A 17072-nucleotide genomic window follows, 5' to 3' on the forward strand; every position below is an offset into this window, starting at 1 on the left:
AAGAAGATATTTGCCAGCCTTTTGCTTTGAGCTCGCCACCACCGATTGCAATGCTCTTCTCAAAGGTGATGTTGACAAACAAGTGAATGCATTCACTGGACACATCCTTAATCTACAACAAGAAGACATCCCTTACCAGCAGTATGTGACGAAGCATACAGATCAGCCTCGGTTTGGCTTTTGTTGTAGAGAGGCTGCTACTGCTAAGAACAAGAGACATCCTACTATCTATAACAGGAACTTGCACAGGCAAGTCTGTAGGCATATGGGTGAACTTCATAAGTGGGCCATCTCTAAATGGGAGGTGGACACAAAAAGAAAGGTAGCATCAGGTAGAATAGGCTCCAAAACCTGGTGGTCCCTGGTTATCTGCCTGATGAACTCATTCCACCTCTAAATCGACAAGGTGGGACCACCTTTACCACTAGTTAAGAGAAAGCGGACTCCTTTGCCGAACACTTTGTTACCACAATGCAAGTTTCCGATCCGGAAAGGCACCCTCCTAGTCAAGCTGCAAGAACTGTCAAAACTGTCAGTGGTGACAAAAAGGCAGGAGGAGATACATCTTCTTCTTAAATTGCTTGACCAAGAAATGACTGTGAACCCAGACAAGTTGAGCCCAAGATTGCTGAGATGTGCAGACCAGCTAGCAATACCTCTAACTCGCATTTTTCAACACTGCCTAGTACAGTGTAAATGTCCTTATTTGTGGAAAGAGGCAAATGTAATTCCTGTTCACAATAAGAAGAGCAGAGCAGAAATCAGCAACTTCAGACCAGTGTCTCTCCTGTCAATCACTGGCAAGATCCTTGAGACAATAATCTCAAGACAAATGACAGAGTTTTTTGACTACCACTCACTACTTTGTGACCGTCAATATGGCTTCAGGAAAGGTTACTCTGCTGCTGATCTGTTGTTAAACCTCTCCACTAAGTGGCACCAGTCACTGGATGAATCCAAAGTCAGCTGTGTGGTAGCACGGACATTGCTGGTGCTTTCGAGAGAGTGTGGCACCAGGGCCTCTTGGCAAAATTGCAAGCACTGGGAATTGTAGGCTGTACACTATGTCTCCTCAGTGATTACCATCATGGTAGATCTCTAAGTAAAATTCTCAATGGAACAGAATCAGCAAGACATCCTTTTGAGGCAAGTGTTTCTTGGGGTGAAATTTGACTCCAAATTACCTGGAGTCTACCTGGAGGTTATTCCGGGGATCAACGCCCCCGCGGCCCGGTCCACGACCAGGCCTCCCGGTGGATCAGGGCCTGATCAACCAGGCTGTAACTGCTGGCCGCACGCAGTCCAACGTATAAACCACAGCCCGGCTGATCCGGCACTGACTTTAGGTATCTGTCCAGCACTCTCTTGAAGGCAGCCAAGGGTTTATTGGTAATTCCCCTTATGCTTGGTGGGAGGCTGTTGAACAGTCTTCGGACCCGGACACTTACGGTGTTTTCTCTTAGTGTACCAATGGCGCCCCTACTTTTAATTGGGGGTATTTTGCATCGCCTGCCCAGTCTTTTACTGTCGTAGGGAGTGATTTCTGCGTGCAGATTCGGGGCCATTCCTTCCAGGATTTTCCAAGTGTAGATTATGATATATCTCTTTCTCCTGCTTTCCAACGAGTACAAGTCAAGTGCTACCAAGCGTTCCCAGTAGTTAAGATGGTTGACAGAACTTATACGTGCAGTAAAGGTTCTCTGCACACTCTCTAGATCTGCAATTTCATCTGCTTTGAACGGAGATGTTAATATACAGCAGTACTGACCATGAAGAACTGACCATGAAGAACCACATTGCAAATCTTGCAAACAGGGCAGCCAGGATTCTTACAGAACTTCAACGTATCTCACATCTGCTTGACAGTAGGGGTTGCAAGATTCATTATAAGGCACAGGTATGCTCACACCTTGAGTATGCTCTACGTTTTTGGTTTGTCTGCTCACCCTCTCATTTGCGACTGCTTGAGAGAGTAGAGAACAGAGCAAGACGTCTCATCTCTCGCCTGGACCCATCCTGGATAGATCTGTGATTTCAGCAGAGCCTTCAACAAAGGATGGATGCGGGTGGCCTTATTGTTATGTACAATGCCAACATAGTCAAAGTACCACACTTGGCTCCACTTCGAGGACAGCGAGAAGCTAACTTCTATAACACAAGACGGGCAGAGAGCACCAACTTCACTCTAGTTCTGCGGTTCTCCAGAACATCACTCCATCTGAGATCATTTATCCCCAGGATGACTCGAGTATGGAACACATTCGTACAGCATAATGATATCAACGAGATAGTGTCAGTTGATCAAATGAAAATGCTGGCCCACAGATGGCTCCAATGTCATCCTGTTCCCTACTTGTATGTTTCTTAACAATAAAATGAGCTGATGTAGGTAACAGCTCTTAACTTGTCAATAAAGTTAGGGATCTTTAACCTAACGTTGTCAAACCCTGTGTAAAAAAAAAAAAAAAAAAAAAAAACTTTAAGCCCGTTAGTGCATATCTGCTAATTTTATGTGTTTTTAAAATTCAGTAAAATTTTGATTTCAGCTTTATCATAAATAATTTTGTGCATGTGTTTTTAAAAGGCACCAATATTTAATTGCTAATTATCTTATGGACAGTACAGTACCCAATGGCGTGCGGGAAAATTTGTTAATACACTAGTTTTTATTATACTGCGGTTGTTAAAATTCCTGCGATATCTATAGAATTCCTCTTTCGGTAGTCTGTAAATATTGATCCTTGTTGTGCTTTGGAGAAAGTAAGTTTTAGACTGTTATTAGGCTTCGAACGTCCCAATTTCCCAATTATATTGTATAAACTGCAGCGCAGAGAATTTAAAATAGGATAGAAACGAAAAAAAAAAATACATGAATGAGAAATTTTAAAACTTGGGACTTATAGCATTTTTATTTTGGACCAGTTTAATGAACCCAAAAATAATTATTGATGTAATTGACCAGGAAGGCACATTATTTGGTAAATGATTCATATTTTTAATTAAATTACTGAAAGTCCTTGAAGTGGTAAAGAGGCTATAGGTCTGAGGAGTTGGACCTCTTGTTCTTCCTCCAAACAAACCTAATTACCCCCAATGCTCCCTTCCCTGCCCCACCCTTCCCATTCCCCCCTTTTTTCCCCTTTCCTCCCCTTTCTCCACCCTCCCCTTGTTTCTCCCCTCTGTCAGTTTCGAGGTAAGGGGTGGCGTGCCGGGGTTCGTCCCATTCTGTGGTGTGGTTTGCCGTGGAATCTGAATTATCTGAAGGTGCCCTGTTCCCTTCCTGGATTTCCAGGAAGTGGGTGGGGTGCTCTTCGGGTAATGGATGTATCTCCGGAAGCTGCCTGTCGGCTCTGGGAGGTGGCGGCTGAAAGAGGTATGCTTTGTGGTGGATTTCCGACTGCACTTTCTTTTGCCCGCCGAGGTAGCTCGGTAGATGTGAGGTTGCTATCCTTGTGCGCTGGTTTACTGGCGTGAAGGGTAGGGTATGGCACGTGTTCCACGCTGCATCTTCACCACCAGTGGCCTCGAGGCCCTCTCGGATGACGGGGGGAAGCTTTCGGCCTCTCCATACCTCCTAGCGACTGTCCCTCTTTTTTTCTTTCCTTCTTTCTTTTTTTCTTAAAATAACAAGAAAGGAGATATCACAGAAGAAGCACCTTCATTATGTTGTCTTCGCCCAGTGAAACCCTTCCTCCTCCCAGACCCCTTTCTGATCCCACACCCTGTTCTGACCTGGCTTCGTAATTGGTCCATTCTCTCGACTCTTCTCATACCCCTGTACCTTCTGCCTGTGGCGCTTCATTACTTGCTTCAGGTGCTGCTGCGTCACCCCGTTTCTATTTATGCCGCAGCTTCTACTAGCACGCCTTTCACACTTCGTCTGGCCTCAGTGAATACTGTGCGGCGGTTTTCAGCTTGCCCACTTCCCTCAGGTCAGATCGGCCATGGTACAACTCCTAAATGTCCAGGACAAACTACTGACGGCAGTTCGTCGATAATCACTCAAAAAACTACCTACGCGACACTCACTACCTTTGTGTACCGAGCTAACGAGCACACAATGGACAAAATTCTTTTCTTTACAAACAAAGACTCAAACCGATTATCTTTCTGATCATGGAATTAGTAAAACTCTTTTACAGCACGTTGGCCAAAATATATCCTTCCACGCTCTTCGAGGAGGTTGCGCATGTTGTAACAGTACAGAATTCAGAGCAAGCTCATGCTCTCTCCCACATCGCTTCCAAAGATAACATACCAGTCATCGTTCGTAAGCATGCTACTCTTAATTCTTGCAGTGGTTGCCTCCATAGTTACTCTGACCTTTACTTTCAATGCCTCTCCTGTCTCTGACATCATGGCATGATTTTTTTTCATCATAGCATCGTCGGCTTCCTTAATAACTGAGACATTAGATGCTATCTCTAGTTATATTGTGGAGATGACACCCCGGATGGATACCAACACGCCTCCTCCTACTCTTTCTATTTTACGACCCTCGCAATAATGTATTCTTCTGCGATATTCTAATTCTTCCTTACTTACCCACTTACCGTTGCCGCCACACGCTGACTTTACTGATCCTAATAGCCCTTAGGTTTTATCGTTTCTTATTGTTGCCATTTTTATTTCTGTACATAATGTCTTTTTTACATTGGAGTATTCGTGGCCTTAGGGGCAATCGGGGAGAATTTCAAGTGTTGCTCTCCCAGTTGTCCCCAGTATGTGTTGGGCTGCAAGAGCCCAGAATTCGTTCTGCTGTTATTCGCCCCGTTTCGGGCTATGTGCTATTACACTCTTCCGATCCTTTACCTGACGAATTAATTAATGAAAGCGTGCTTCTTGTGCGCGTTGATATACCATATCAACAAGTTTTTTTTTTCGTTCCCTTCTGCAGCTCGTGTTTATTTACACAGATGGTTTACAGTTTGCTCTCTTCATCTTTCTCCATCCTGTGCATTTTGTATCTCTAACATTGCATTTTTAATTTCACCTCTACAGCCACCAATCTTATTGTTGGGTGATTTTAACGCTCTCCATCACTTGTGGGGAGGGTCCCACTGCGACTTTCTTGGTGATCAGCTGGAGACTCTTCTCGCTTCTCATCCTCTTCATGTTTTAAATGCGGGTGCTCCTACCCATTTTGACTCTCGCACTCAGTCTCTCTCTTGCATTGATCTTTCTATCTGTTCCTCGACCATTACACTTGATTTCGAGTGGTCTTTTTTTCCAGATTTACGTGATAGTGATCACTTTCCTGTCCTTCTTACTTCTACTACATATACCCAACCGTTTTAGCCCTCGTTGGCAATTTGCAGATTGGGACTTATACTCCCATCTTACCACCTGTAGCGAGGACCCTATTTCGTCCTCTATTTATGAACTGGCACACTAATTTTCGACCTTAGTCCTCATTGCGGCGACGCATTCTATCCCCCAAACCTCGGGTAGGCATTCTCAGACATGCGTACCTTGGTGGTCTCCTACATGCGCCCGTGTAGTGCGTTTAAAACGTGCTGCCTGGGGCCATTATCGATATAATCGTACCGCAGAGCGTCTGCTGCATTTAAGCAGGCAAGGGCAGTTGCTCGCCGAGTTATCCGCGACGCTAAACGCATTTGTTGGCGAGATTATGTGTCTACCATTACCTCGTCTTCCCTTATGTGCGCGATTTGGAAAAAGGTGCGGAAAGTGTGTGGTAAGTACACTCCGGACCCAGCTCCCGTTAAATCTTCATAATATATTTTTATTTGTATATAACATCTGTGTACCTTTATGCCCATTGCAAGAAAAATGTATCTAATGGACCCAGTGCTAAATAAAACTTATTTACTTAGATGCATACTAAAAAACCGTAATGAGAGGTATCTGTATGACTAACCCAAATATAGTTTCTTGCGATCATTGCAAGGGACTACGTTTACTCCTGCAGAGGATTAAATCTGGTTGTGTCCCTTACTAGCGAAATCTTTGTTTTTGAATGCGGTATTGGAAAAGTTGGAGATGTGTTTGGCAACGAATTAGTGCAGAGGACTAAGTATCAACTCTCGGTGGTATCAGGTCTGGGTGAGTTGAAGATTTTATATGCACAACGTCTGTTCTGTAATGAAGTGATGAACATAATGATGTTTAGAAAATACTTGTTCAATGAAATAGCAGTCTTCCCCAAGGAATTCACTACTACAGTTTGGGAGAGCACGAAGGAAGAAGTCTATGATTATGCTACGTTTGGTTTTGGAATCGTAATAACAGTAGAAGTGAAGGCGATCATGTTGTTTAGTCGGTTTTCGGTTGACTTTGAAGCTCATGGTCAGCTTTGCAGAGAACATCAGGGAAAGGAAGAGTGTCGTCGACTTCTTCTAGTGTAAATTGGATTGAGAGCTCGACCTGGTTGAGACTGTGTTGGAGAGCAGGAACAATGAAGCAGCCGGGAGCCATGATGAGGTGTGTCAGAGCAACGGATCCTGGTGACTGAAGAGGTTATAACAGAGGAAAATCGCTCGATTTCGAAATGTTCTATGTATAGTTTCACTAATGCAGCACTAAGTGAGCCTCCCACCAGCAGTCTGTTGACAATGATAATTTTGAAAAGAGAAACATGTGAAACAAACACATACTTCAACACGGTCACTATCCTCATCATTTCATTAGAGACTACAGACTCTGTGCATGTAACATCTTCAGCTCACCCAGACCTGATACCGCTGGGAGAGGGTTCAGAGTCCTCCTCACTAACTTTGTTGCCAAAGACGTCTCCAGTACTGAATTCCAAGTATGTATTAACTTCTACATCCACCACAAACAAAGATATTAGCAGGACGCAACACCAGCAGGTTCAATCCTTTGTAGGTGTATAGTACATAATTCCTTGCAAAGAGACCTACAAACACTCTTTTTTAGAACACCAATTTGCCAGCAGAATTAAAGATTTGAGAAATTCGTGTTTAACACGTAATCTTCCACTACTATTTAATCGACTACAGATGCAAGATGGACGGAGTGGTGATGTATATCAGAGATAATTTCAGCTGTTGCATTTGCCAGGATATAAAACTAGGAGAGAGAGTCAATGAATCTATTTGGTTTCAGTGTCTGAAGTAACGTGAAAAGTCAATCATGGGAGTGATTTACAAGCCCCGAACTCTAAAATGATAAGGAACGCTGAAGTCCTGTAATTCTCGCTATGGCAAGCCCCCCACATCATGCTATGGCAAGCCCGCCACATCTCGTGATGGTAAGCCCCCCACATCTCACGATGGCAAGCCCCACACATCATGCTATGGCAAGCCCCCCACATCTCGTGATGGTAAGCCCCCCACATCTCACGATGGCAAGCCCCACACATCATGCTATGGCAAGCCCCCCACATCTCGTGATGGTAAGCCCCCCACATCTCACGATGGCAAGCCCCACACATCATGCTATGGCAAGCCCCCCACATCTCGTGATGGTTAGCCCCCCACATATCACGATGGCAAGCCCCACACATCTCGAGATGGCAAGCCCCCCACATCTTACTATTGCGAGCTCCAATTTCTCGGATCAAGACTACATTAGCAGGAAGACTTTTTTTTCCTGACTTATGGTTTCTCTTCCCAAAGAGTTTAGCGATTTTTGTAGAAAGTAATGAAAGTGTATGGAGTGATTTCCTTAGAGTTTCAGTCTCTGTTGTATAGGTAAAATAATATATTTGTTATATTCTAGACCACATCTTCCGTTACACATATGACTTATTCAGTGTAGCAAAAATATATTTATTTTACCAAAGATCAAAGATGAGTTTGTGCTACAGCTCTTGGCTCCCAAAACAGATGCGACACATCTTCGGGTCTGGATATTTCTGGCAACAAACTCTAAAAATATTAACCTACAGTTCCTGGGCCCCAAGACATATGTTTCTGACCATGTATGTAGATCTTAAGACACATCTCTCGGTCCCGCTAAGGTAAATAAGCTAAGGTTCTTATTCTTATAAATAAAAAGACACAAGCAAGTTCATAATGTTATGGTGTATAAAGCAGCTGTATGTAAGATTTATTTGTGGTAAACAAACTTTTCTATTTACGATTAAACAAAGGTGCACACAGTCATTTATTCACATGCAGGTGACATTGCTATGTATATGCAATGCGACAATGCGACATATGTGCAAGAATATATGGTCGAGGCGAGCCAGGCCACCAAGGGGTACGCAAGAAGCCTATGACTGAAGCAACGTGGTAACAGTATTGCGGTGACCAGCTTTCCATTTCACTCACACACCTACATGGGAAAATATAACAGTCACTACTACCATTACAACTCTATACATCGCTCTACAACTTTCTACAACTCTCTACATCACTCTACATCTCTGCAAACATTACAACTCCTACAGCCATTATAAATCACAAGTGCTCACAATTATCTCTACAACCATTACAACTTTTACAACCATTACAACTCACATACGCTCACAACTATCTTTACAAAGTCACGACTCTATCACATCACAACCATTACAAGCAGATACAACCTCACAAGCAGACACTACCACACAAGCAGACACAACCACATACACAGATACATACATACACACACACACGCACGCACACACTCATGTACAAGCACATACACATACACAAGCACATACATGTACCAGCAGTCACACTTCCACTTTCATATAGAGGCATAACAAATTACATTAAATGAAAGCAAATTTAGGTTTCTGGCCACCTTGTCATCGATGCCGATGCTGGGAGACTACTATCTCCCGTTTTTGCATTGGACACAATTGCCTTATTCACGGGTATCTCATGGAGGGGTCCTGTTCCACTCTGTGAGACTTGTCAAGTTCCAGGTTTGGTTTGCCATATTCTGTTGGATTGTCCGGTCTATCAAGGGACATGCAGAATTTACCTCCGACGTCGTCAGCGCTCTAAAGCTCTTACTTTATCTTCTCTCCTTGCTGACAGACCCACCTTTGACTCAGACTCATTCGTTGATTTTTTGACAGCAACTAATTTACTACACAAACTTTGATGATCATTCCTCTAGCACTCCTCACGGACCATTCTAACACTTCTCCTGTTGTCTACTCTACCAGTGCTACTTCATAATCCTGCACTATCCCTAATTAATAATAATAATATAATAATAATAATAATAATAATAATAATAATAATAATAATAATAATAATAATAATAAAAGCAATAATAATAATAATAATAGACTGCCCATGGGTTACCCACTTAGTACTGTATTGGCGAACCGAGCAATTTTCATCTATTACATCCTCTTAAGTCACCCCCGTCCATTGTGTTGATATTCTCATCATATCTCCCAGACGCTTTAACATTCCTGCTCTCCAACACAACGTCAACCAGGTCAGACCCTTCAATCCAGTTTACATTAGAAGAAGTCGACGACACTCTCCTTGATGTTTTTCTCTGCAAAGCTGACCAGGAGATCCATTTTTATAAAGTCTACGGAAAACCGACCAAACAACATGATCTGCACTTCTGCTCTTACCACGATTCCTAAACCAACCGTAGCATAATCATATACTTTTTTCTTAGTGCCTTCCTAAACTTTAGTAGTGAATTAATTCCTTGGTGAAGACTGCTCTTTCATCAAAAAAGTATTTTCTAAACTTTACTTGTAGACGTCGTGTATATAAAATCTTCAACTCCAGACATGCTATCGCCGCGAGAAGATACATATTCCTCCACACTAACTCCGTTGCCAAACACGCTTCCAACTTCTTTTCCAATACCGCATTCAAAAACAATCAAAGGCTTCACCAGTAAGGGACGCAACCAGGTTCAATCCTCTGCAGGTGTAAATATAATCCCTTACAATGACTGCAACGAATTAAATAGGTGAGACATTCACAGACCTCCTAACACGTTTTTTTTAGAACACAAATAAGTCAGCAGAATGAACGACTTGAGGAATGCCTGAGTTTTACACAGAAACTTCCACTACCATTTAATCAACCACAGAGACGCACAATTCAACTCCAGGTAAAAAGACACAGGATCTTGGAATCATCACTTATCTGTACATGAAACAATTTTAACCAGTTCAGAGGATTTTATGACATAGCTGAACCCCTTTCCAGGATATTAAGAAATCTACTTGGCCATGAAAAGTGATGTGGTGATACCGACAAAATGTGGAAACAGATTTATGTACGAGTCTTTTTTTACTACTGGCCCATGCCAGGCAATCAACTTCAAAATTCCTCACCTGACATTCACGTCACTGCGCTCCTTATATATACTCAAGTACTTTGTCTTCAAGTAGATCTGTTGCTTCATGAAACCCAGTGTGCGGGCGAAATGTAATCTATAAAGGACCGCATAATGCTGCATTTGTTTCTATTTTTCCAAGGTTATTTTTCATCAACATATACTGTTGGTTAAGCCTTATTCATCACATTATGCTGCACATTGTAGATCACCGTATTACAGAACTGACACAGAAGAGTGGAAAACGTCCAGAGACGGATGACAAAATTGATTCCAAGTACCACCTACTGGGATAGACTGAGGGCAACGAATGAACACTCTCTAGACAGTCGTAGAATTAGGATGGGTATGATTGTTGTATATAAGTGAAAAACAGGGATAAATAAAGGTGACTGAATAATGCACTAAAAATATTTAAGTAAGACAGGACTGGCAATAATGGGTTCAAGCTGGAAAAAACAGATTTAGAGAGAATATAGGAAAACATTGGTTTGGTAATAGAGTTGTCATTGAAGTTAAAAACCTTATTAAAGCCTTAAATATAGGTTAAGCAAGTACTTAAGTGGGTGTGGGTGGGTGTGAGCCGGAAATGACGTAAGCAAACACTAGGACATTACTGTTACAAAACTCAAAGGTCTTGGAACCTTACCTTGGGCCAGTAAGCCTGCAGCAGTGCTCCTGCCTTTTTAAGAGGGTGTGACTTGGACCTGCCTAGCATCAGCCAGTAGGCCTGTTTCAGTGATCCTTCTTTCTTATGTTCTTTACATCCAGTTTGGCTTACATAAAACCTATGGCGTATAAGGAAAACACTCACAGAAGAAACTGTGTTCCAAATTCAGGTTCGAAGTTTTCTCGTTATATATTATTTTATCATCAGATGCACCATTTCCAAATAAATAAATGCGACAAACAATTAAATAGTTTCACGCTCAGTAGGGTGGAAGTGACAAATTAGTGTCGCTGCCGCCAGACGAAGGGGAAACTCTTTTGATCTTTGTTTCTAGAGCATTCAGGAGAAAATGTGAAAAAATCATCTTATAAAAATTGTTTTTGTTATTTCCTGTGTTTGGGAAATATTTTTTCACTCTACATCCACTGTTTCTCATAAGTTTGCTTTACCACTCTTTATTACTTTGCTTCTCTTGTCTGCCTTTCTGCCTTATAACCACTTGCTATCAAGACTGCTGCTTTACCATTAGATATCCACCAGCTCTTTCAAGTCTGCCGTTTCGGTCAATATACTCTACTGCAGCTCTCTCTCAATTCTACTTTTTCCATTTTATATCTTAACTTCAATTCCGCTCTTCTTGCTGTATGTACATACTAGCTCACCCACGTCTCGCTTACTGCTTTATAATCCACTAGCTGTTTCAAGTGACGGTGAAGGTTTGTAAGCCAAAGGAGGAGGCAGTTAGGTTAAGATATAAACAACTATTGGAGGATAGATAGGGTAATGAGAATATAAGCAATTGGGTTGAAGATGTATGGGGTAGGTTTAAGTATGTAGTTAGAGTCTTCAGCAGAAGTTTGTGGTTATAGGAAAGTGGGTGCAGGAGGGAAGAAGAGCGATTGGTTGAATGATGATGCAAATAGAGTTAGTAAGAGAGAAAAAGTTAGCAGATGGGTGTTGCAAGGAGGGAGGAGTATTGGGAGAGGAAAAGAGAGGTTAAGCGAGTGGTGATGCAATGTAAAAAGAGAGTAAATGAGATAGTGGGTGAGATGTTATCAACAAATTTTGTTGATCATAAGAAAAAGTTTTGGAGTGAGATTGATAAGTTGACGAAGCCTTGGGAACAAATGGATTTTATTGCCAAAAATAGGAGAGGAGAATAATTAAATGGAGAATTAGAGGTATTGGGAAGATGGAGGGAATACAGTGTAACCTTGGTACTGGAACTTAATTCTTTCCAGAAGGCTGTTCAAGTGCCGATCTGTTCGAGTACTGAACGAATTTTTCTCATAAGGAATAATGTAAATTTGATTAATCCGTTCCAGACCCCCAAAAATACACTTACAGCCATTTTGTGGTGTATTTTCGTATGGAATTTATGATAGTATTTTCGTTTTCTTGGTCTCGTTTGATAGAATGAAAAATATGTTACAGAAATTGAGATGATTTTGAATGGTATACAAAGGTACTTTAACTTTAACATTGAGCTAAATTTAGCGGAAATGTTCCATTTTTGCTTATGTTCAAAAGTAAACAAATCACGTCACACGTCCAACACGCGTCAATATGCTATCACAAATATGCTATCACAAATATGCTATCACAAATATGCTATCATAAATGCGCTGATGTTATTTATATCATTTTTTCAATAATGCAGTAGTCTGCATAACAGTAAATTTTCAGTTTTTTTGTGTGCAAACAATTCAAAATGGAAAGCAAGGGTAATATAAGAGGGGCCCGAAGTAGGAGCTATAGGAGAGAGAGGCAGGGGCTAGCAGAAAGAGCATTCACTATCTGATGAGTCGTCTTAATAGGCGGATACTAACGGTGGCAATAATACGATGTGTAATTATGACAATATCAGTAAAGGTTATCTATCACATCTATTCCAATTTCATATCAGAAACACAATAGATAACCTAGAAGCAAAATGAAGATGCCAAAATTAATAAAATGCATATTATATGAAAAGATAGAGGCGGTGTTTACATCTGGGCAAACACACTCTAATCAATTTTCTATTTGGTTGACTGTTATCACTAATCTCCTTAGGCCTCATGGTGACTTATTTATACGAATAATATAAAAAATACGAAGATACACGAAATAGTTTACAATGAAGTTAAGAGGAGTTTTGAACAACTGCGGGGAGACTGATGCACATGTTTTGGTAGGTCGTGTTTGTTTGGTTGAGTGCCCGGCAAACGGTCGACTACTGAGCGATTTTTTTCCAAACAAAACGTTCGAGTAATGAATTGTTCGAGTATGGAGCTGTTCACGGACCAAGGTTTCACTGTATTTTGAAGAATTGTTAAATGTTGATGAAGACAGGGAAGCTGTGATTTCGTGTATAGGGCAAGGAGGAATAACATCTTGAAGGAGTGAGAAGGAGCCAGCTGTGAGTGTGGGGGAAGTTCGTGAGGCAGTGGGAAGAATGAAAGGGGTTAAAGCAGTTGGATTGATGGGATAAAGATAGAAATGTTATAAGCAGGTGGGGATATATTCTGGAGTGGTTGGTACTTTTAATAAATGTGTAGAAGAGCATATGGTACTTAGGGGTTGGCAGAGAGCATGCATAGTTCCTTTGTATAAAGGCAAAGGCGACAAAAGTGAATGCAAAAATTATAGGGGAACAAATCTGCTGAGTATTCCTAGTAAAGTGTATGGTAGAGTTATTATTGAAAGAATTAAAAGTAAGACAGAGAGTAGGATAGCAGATGAACAAGGAGGCTTTACAGTAAAACATACAGGTGAACAGTATCTGCATAATGATAAAGGGCTTTTTTTGGTGGCATTTATGGATTTGGAAAAGGCGTATGACAGGGTGGACTGGGAGGCAATGTGACAGATGTTGCAGATGTATGGAATAAGAGGTAGGTTATTGAAAGAAGTGAAAAGTTTTTACGAGGATAGTGAAGCTCAGGTTAGAGTATGTAGGAGAGAGGGAGATTATTTCCCAGTAAATGTAGGACTTAGACAAGGATGTATGATGTCACCATGGTTGTTCAATATTTTTATAGATGGGGTTGTAAGAGAAGTAAATGCTCGTGTATTGGCAAGAGGTTTGGGGTAAAGAGATGTTGATTCTATCACAAAATGGGAGTTGTCACAACTGGTCTTTGCTGATGACACTGTACTCTTGGGAGATTCTGAAGAGAAGTTGAAGAGGTTGGTGGATGAGTTTGGTAGTGTATGTAAAAGAAGAAAATTGAAAGTGAATATCAGAAAGAGTAAAGTGATGAGGATAAAAAAAAAATAGGTAACAAAAGATTGGATATCAGGCTGGAGGGAGAGAGTATGGAGGAGGTTAATGAATTCAGATATTTAGGAGTGGTCGTGTCAGCAGATGGGTCTATGAAACATAATTCGAATCATTGGAGTGACGAGAAAATGTGAGTGTTGCACTGAGGAGTCTGTGGAGACAAAGAACTTCAGCCATGGAAGCAAAGATTGGATTGTATGAGAGTATAGCTATACCAACACTCTTATATGGTTGTGAAGCATGGGTGGTGAATGTTGCAACAAGGAGAAGGCTGGAGGCAGTGGAGATGTCGTGTGTCTGAGGGCAATGTGTGGTGTGAATATAATGCAGAGAATTCGTAGTTTGGAAATTAGGAGGAGGTGCGGGATTACCAAAACTATTGTCCAGAGGGCTAAGGAGGGGGTGTTGAGGTGGTTTGGACATGTAGAGAGGATAGAACCAAATAGAAAGACGGCCTAGGAAAGGTTGGAGGTTGGTTGCAAAGAAGGTTTTGTTTGCGAGGGTCTTGAACTTCCGGCAAGCATGCGTGAGCGTGTTAGATAGGAGCGAATGGAAACAAATGTTTTTTAGGACTTGAAGTGCTGTTGGAATGTGAGGAAGATAACATTTATGAAGAGATTCAAGGAAATCGGCAGGCCGTACTTGAGTCCAAGAGATGAGAAGTACAGTGTCTGCACACTGCAGGAGGGGTGTTACTGTTGCGGTTTTGTAATTGTAGTGTAAGCGTCCCCCTGGCAAGAGAGTGATGGTGTGGATGATAGTGAAAGTTTTTCTTTTTCGGGCCACCCTACCTTGGTGTGAAACGGCCGATGTGTTAATAAAAAAAATTAGGATCTAGCTCTGTCAAGTCGTCTATTATTTATTATTTTCACTATCTCTCTCTTATGTCTTTCTTTCTACATGCATCCAGTAGCTGCCTCAAGTTTGTTAAACCTTTCTATATCTACTATCTCTCTCATGACTGCCTTAGCTCTCTGCATTCTCTAGCTCTCTTATATTTGCTTTACCACTCCATGTTAACTATCACACTTGCGTATGTTTTAAGTGTGACTAAATCCACTTGCTCTTTCAAGTCTGTTCATTGTATGACTATACTAAATCTTTAAAGACTCCTTAAACGTGCTTTTTATATCTAATTAACCTTGAAAAACCTGCTCATTTTTCACTGGGTTAATTTCTCTGATCGCTAAGATTAATAGTGATAATGTTATTCTGGTGGAGTTTCATTTGGGTAAATGGGTCCCAGGTCGGCGGTTCATTTGCTTAATGCGAAAACACCTTTTTCAAGTAAGATCTGTGTATTATGAAAGTGATTACCTCTTGAATATTAAACTTTTTGTGCACTATGCATTTAAGTGAGTGTTTCTCTATCATTAAAATGTTGTAAGAAGATTTTTTTTCAGTTATCGAGGAGAAGGGGTCATAGGTTTGTGTCACCACTTCACTCAACACTGATTCGACCTGAGTTCATCGTAACCTGTTGATTCCTATCACATTTGCTTTTCGGATTGTGTAAATAATTGACTTATCTTTCCTTCCAGTTCATGTCACTTTGCTTATGCCTTCCCAAGGACGGCTGGATTCATGCTGAGATACCACAAGTGGTTAAAATGAGGCACATACGACGTTACATCTACGTTCCTCTTGTAGGTGAAACGTAGTTATAGTAAGATAGTTTTGCTATACGTGTCGGTGTTCATTGTCCAGCAAGAACCCAAACGTCGACAAAAGTTTCGTTTCAAATTGATAGCCATTTGTTTATTGATCCAGACGTGGTATTGTTACCTGTGTTCTTCACATATTTGTTAGCTTATCCAGACACAGAATTGTTACCTGTGTTCTTCAAATATTTGTTAATTGATCCAGCTAATTAAACCAGACACAGTATTGTTACTGTGTTCATCAAATATTTGTTAATTCATCCAGCCATGGTAAAGTTCTTCAAAGAGCTGGATGAAAAGCTCATCATAGAAACCAAAGACCACAGAGCGACCAGCTTCCTCTTTCAGATACTCAGTGTAGCGATCCAGAGAGGAAATACCTGCAGCATTCTGGGCACGCGGCCCATTGCCGAGAAGCTGGACGAAGTAATCGAGATGTAGCTCTGAGTTGTTATCTGTTTTGTTTTACTTTCTACTGTATTTTTGTGAATGTTTTGTCAATGTATTTTGTCTTTAAATAAAATATATATCAAATATAAGGGGTGGTAGCAGAAAATTCTTAAACAGCTTCAGGGAGAACCTTGAGTTTTCCATGAAGCAAGTTTATTCTTTTCTCTGAGGATGAGGGTCCCGAGGACAGTTCTAGAGGTGATACTTCCCTATATATATATATATATATATATATATATATATATATATATATATATATATATATATATATATATATATATATATATATATATATATATGTATATACATATATATATATATATATATATATATATATATATATATATATATATATATATATATATATATATATATATATATATATATATATATATATATATGTCGTGCCGAATATGTAAAACTGGTCAATTAACAAGAACTCATTCAAAATTAAGTCCTTTCTAAAATTTTCTCTTATACGTTTAAAGATATATTTTTTTTCATTAATGTTAATGTAAAAATTTATAATTTTGCAATAAAAGAATCTTAGAAAACTTACCTAACCTTATTATAACAAGTGCAATTTATTTTAGCCTATCCCAACTAAATATATTTTAGATTTGTTTACAATAATTTAATACAAAACAAACACAGTGAAATATATTTTTTTCGTTAGGTTCAGAATGATTTTGGCGAAATTATTGGATATGCAAATTTTCGCTTGTCCTATATGGAAAGATGAGCGTTGCTATTTAAGCCAAGATCGCAAGTTCTGCCTATTCGGCACGACATA

This window comes from Cherax quadricarinatus, chromosome 15 (assembly GCF_038502225.1).
Source record: "Cherax quadricarinatus isolate ZL_2023a chromosome 15, ASM3850222v1, whole genome shotgun sequence".
Lineage (NCBI taxonomy): Eukaryota > Metazoa > Arthropoda > Malacostraca > Decapoda > Parastacidae > Cherax > Cherax quadricarinatus.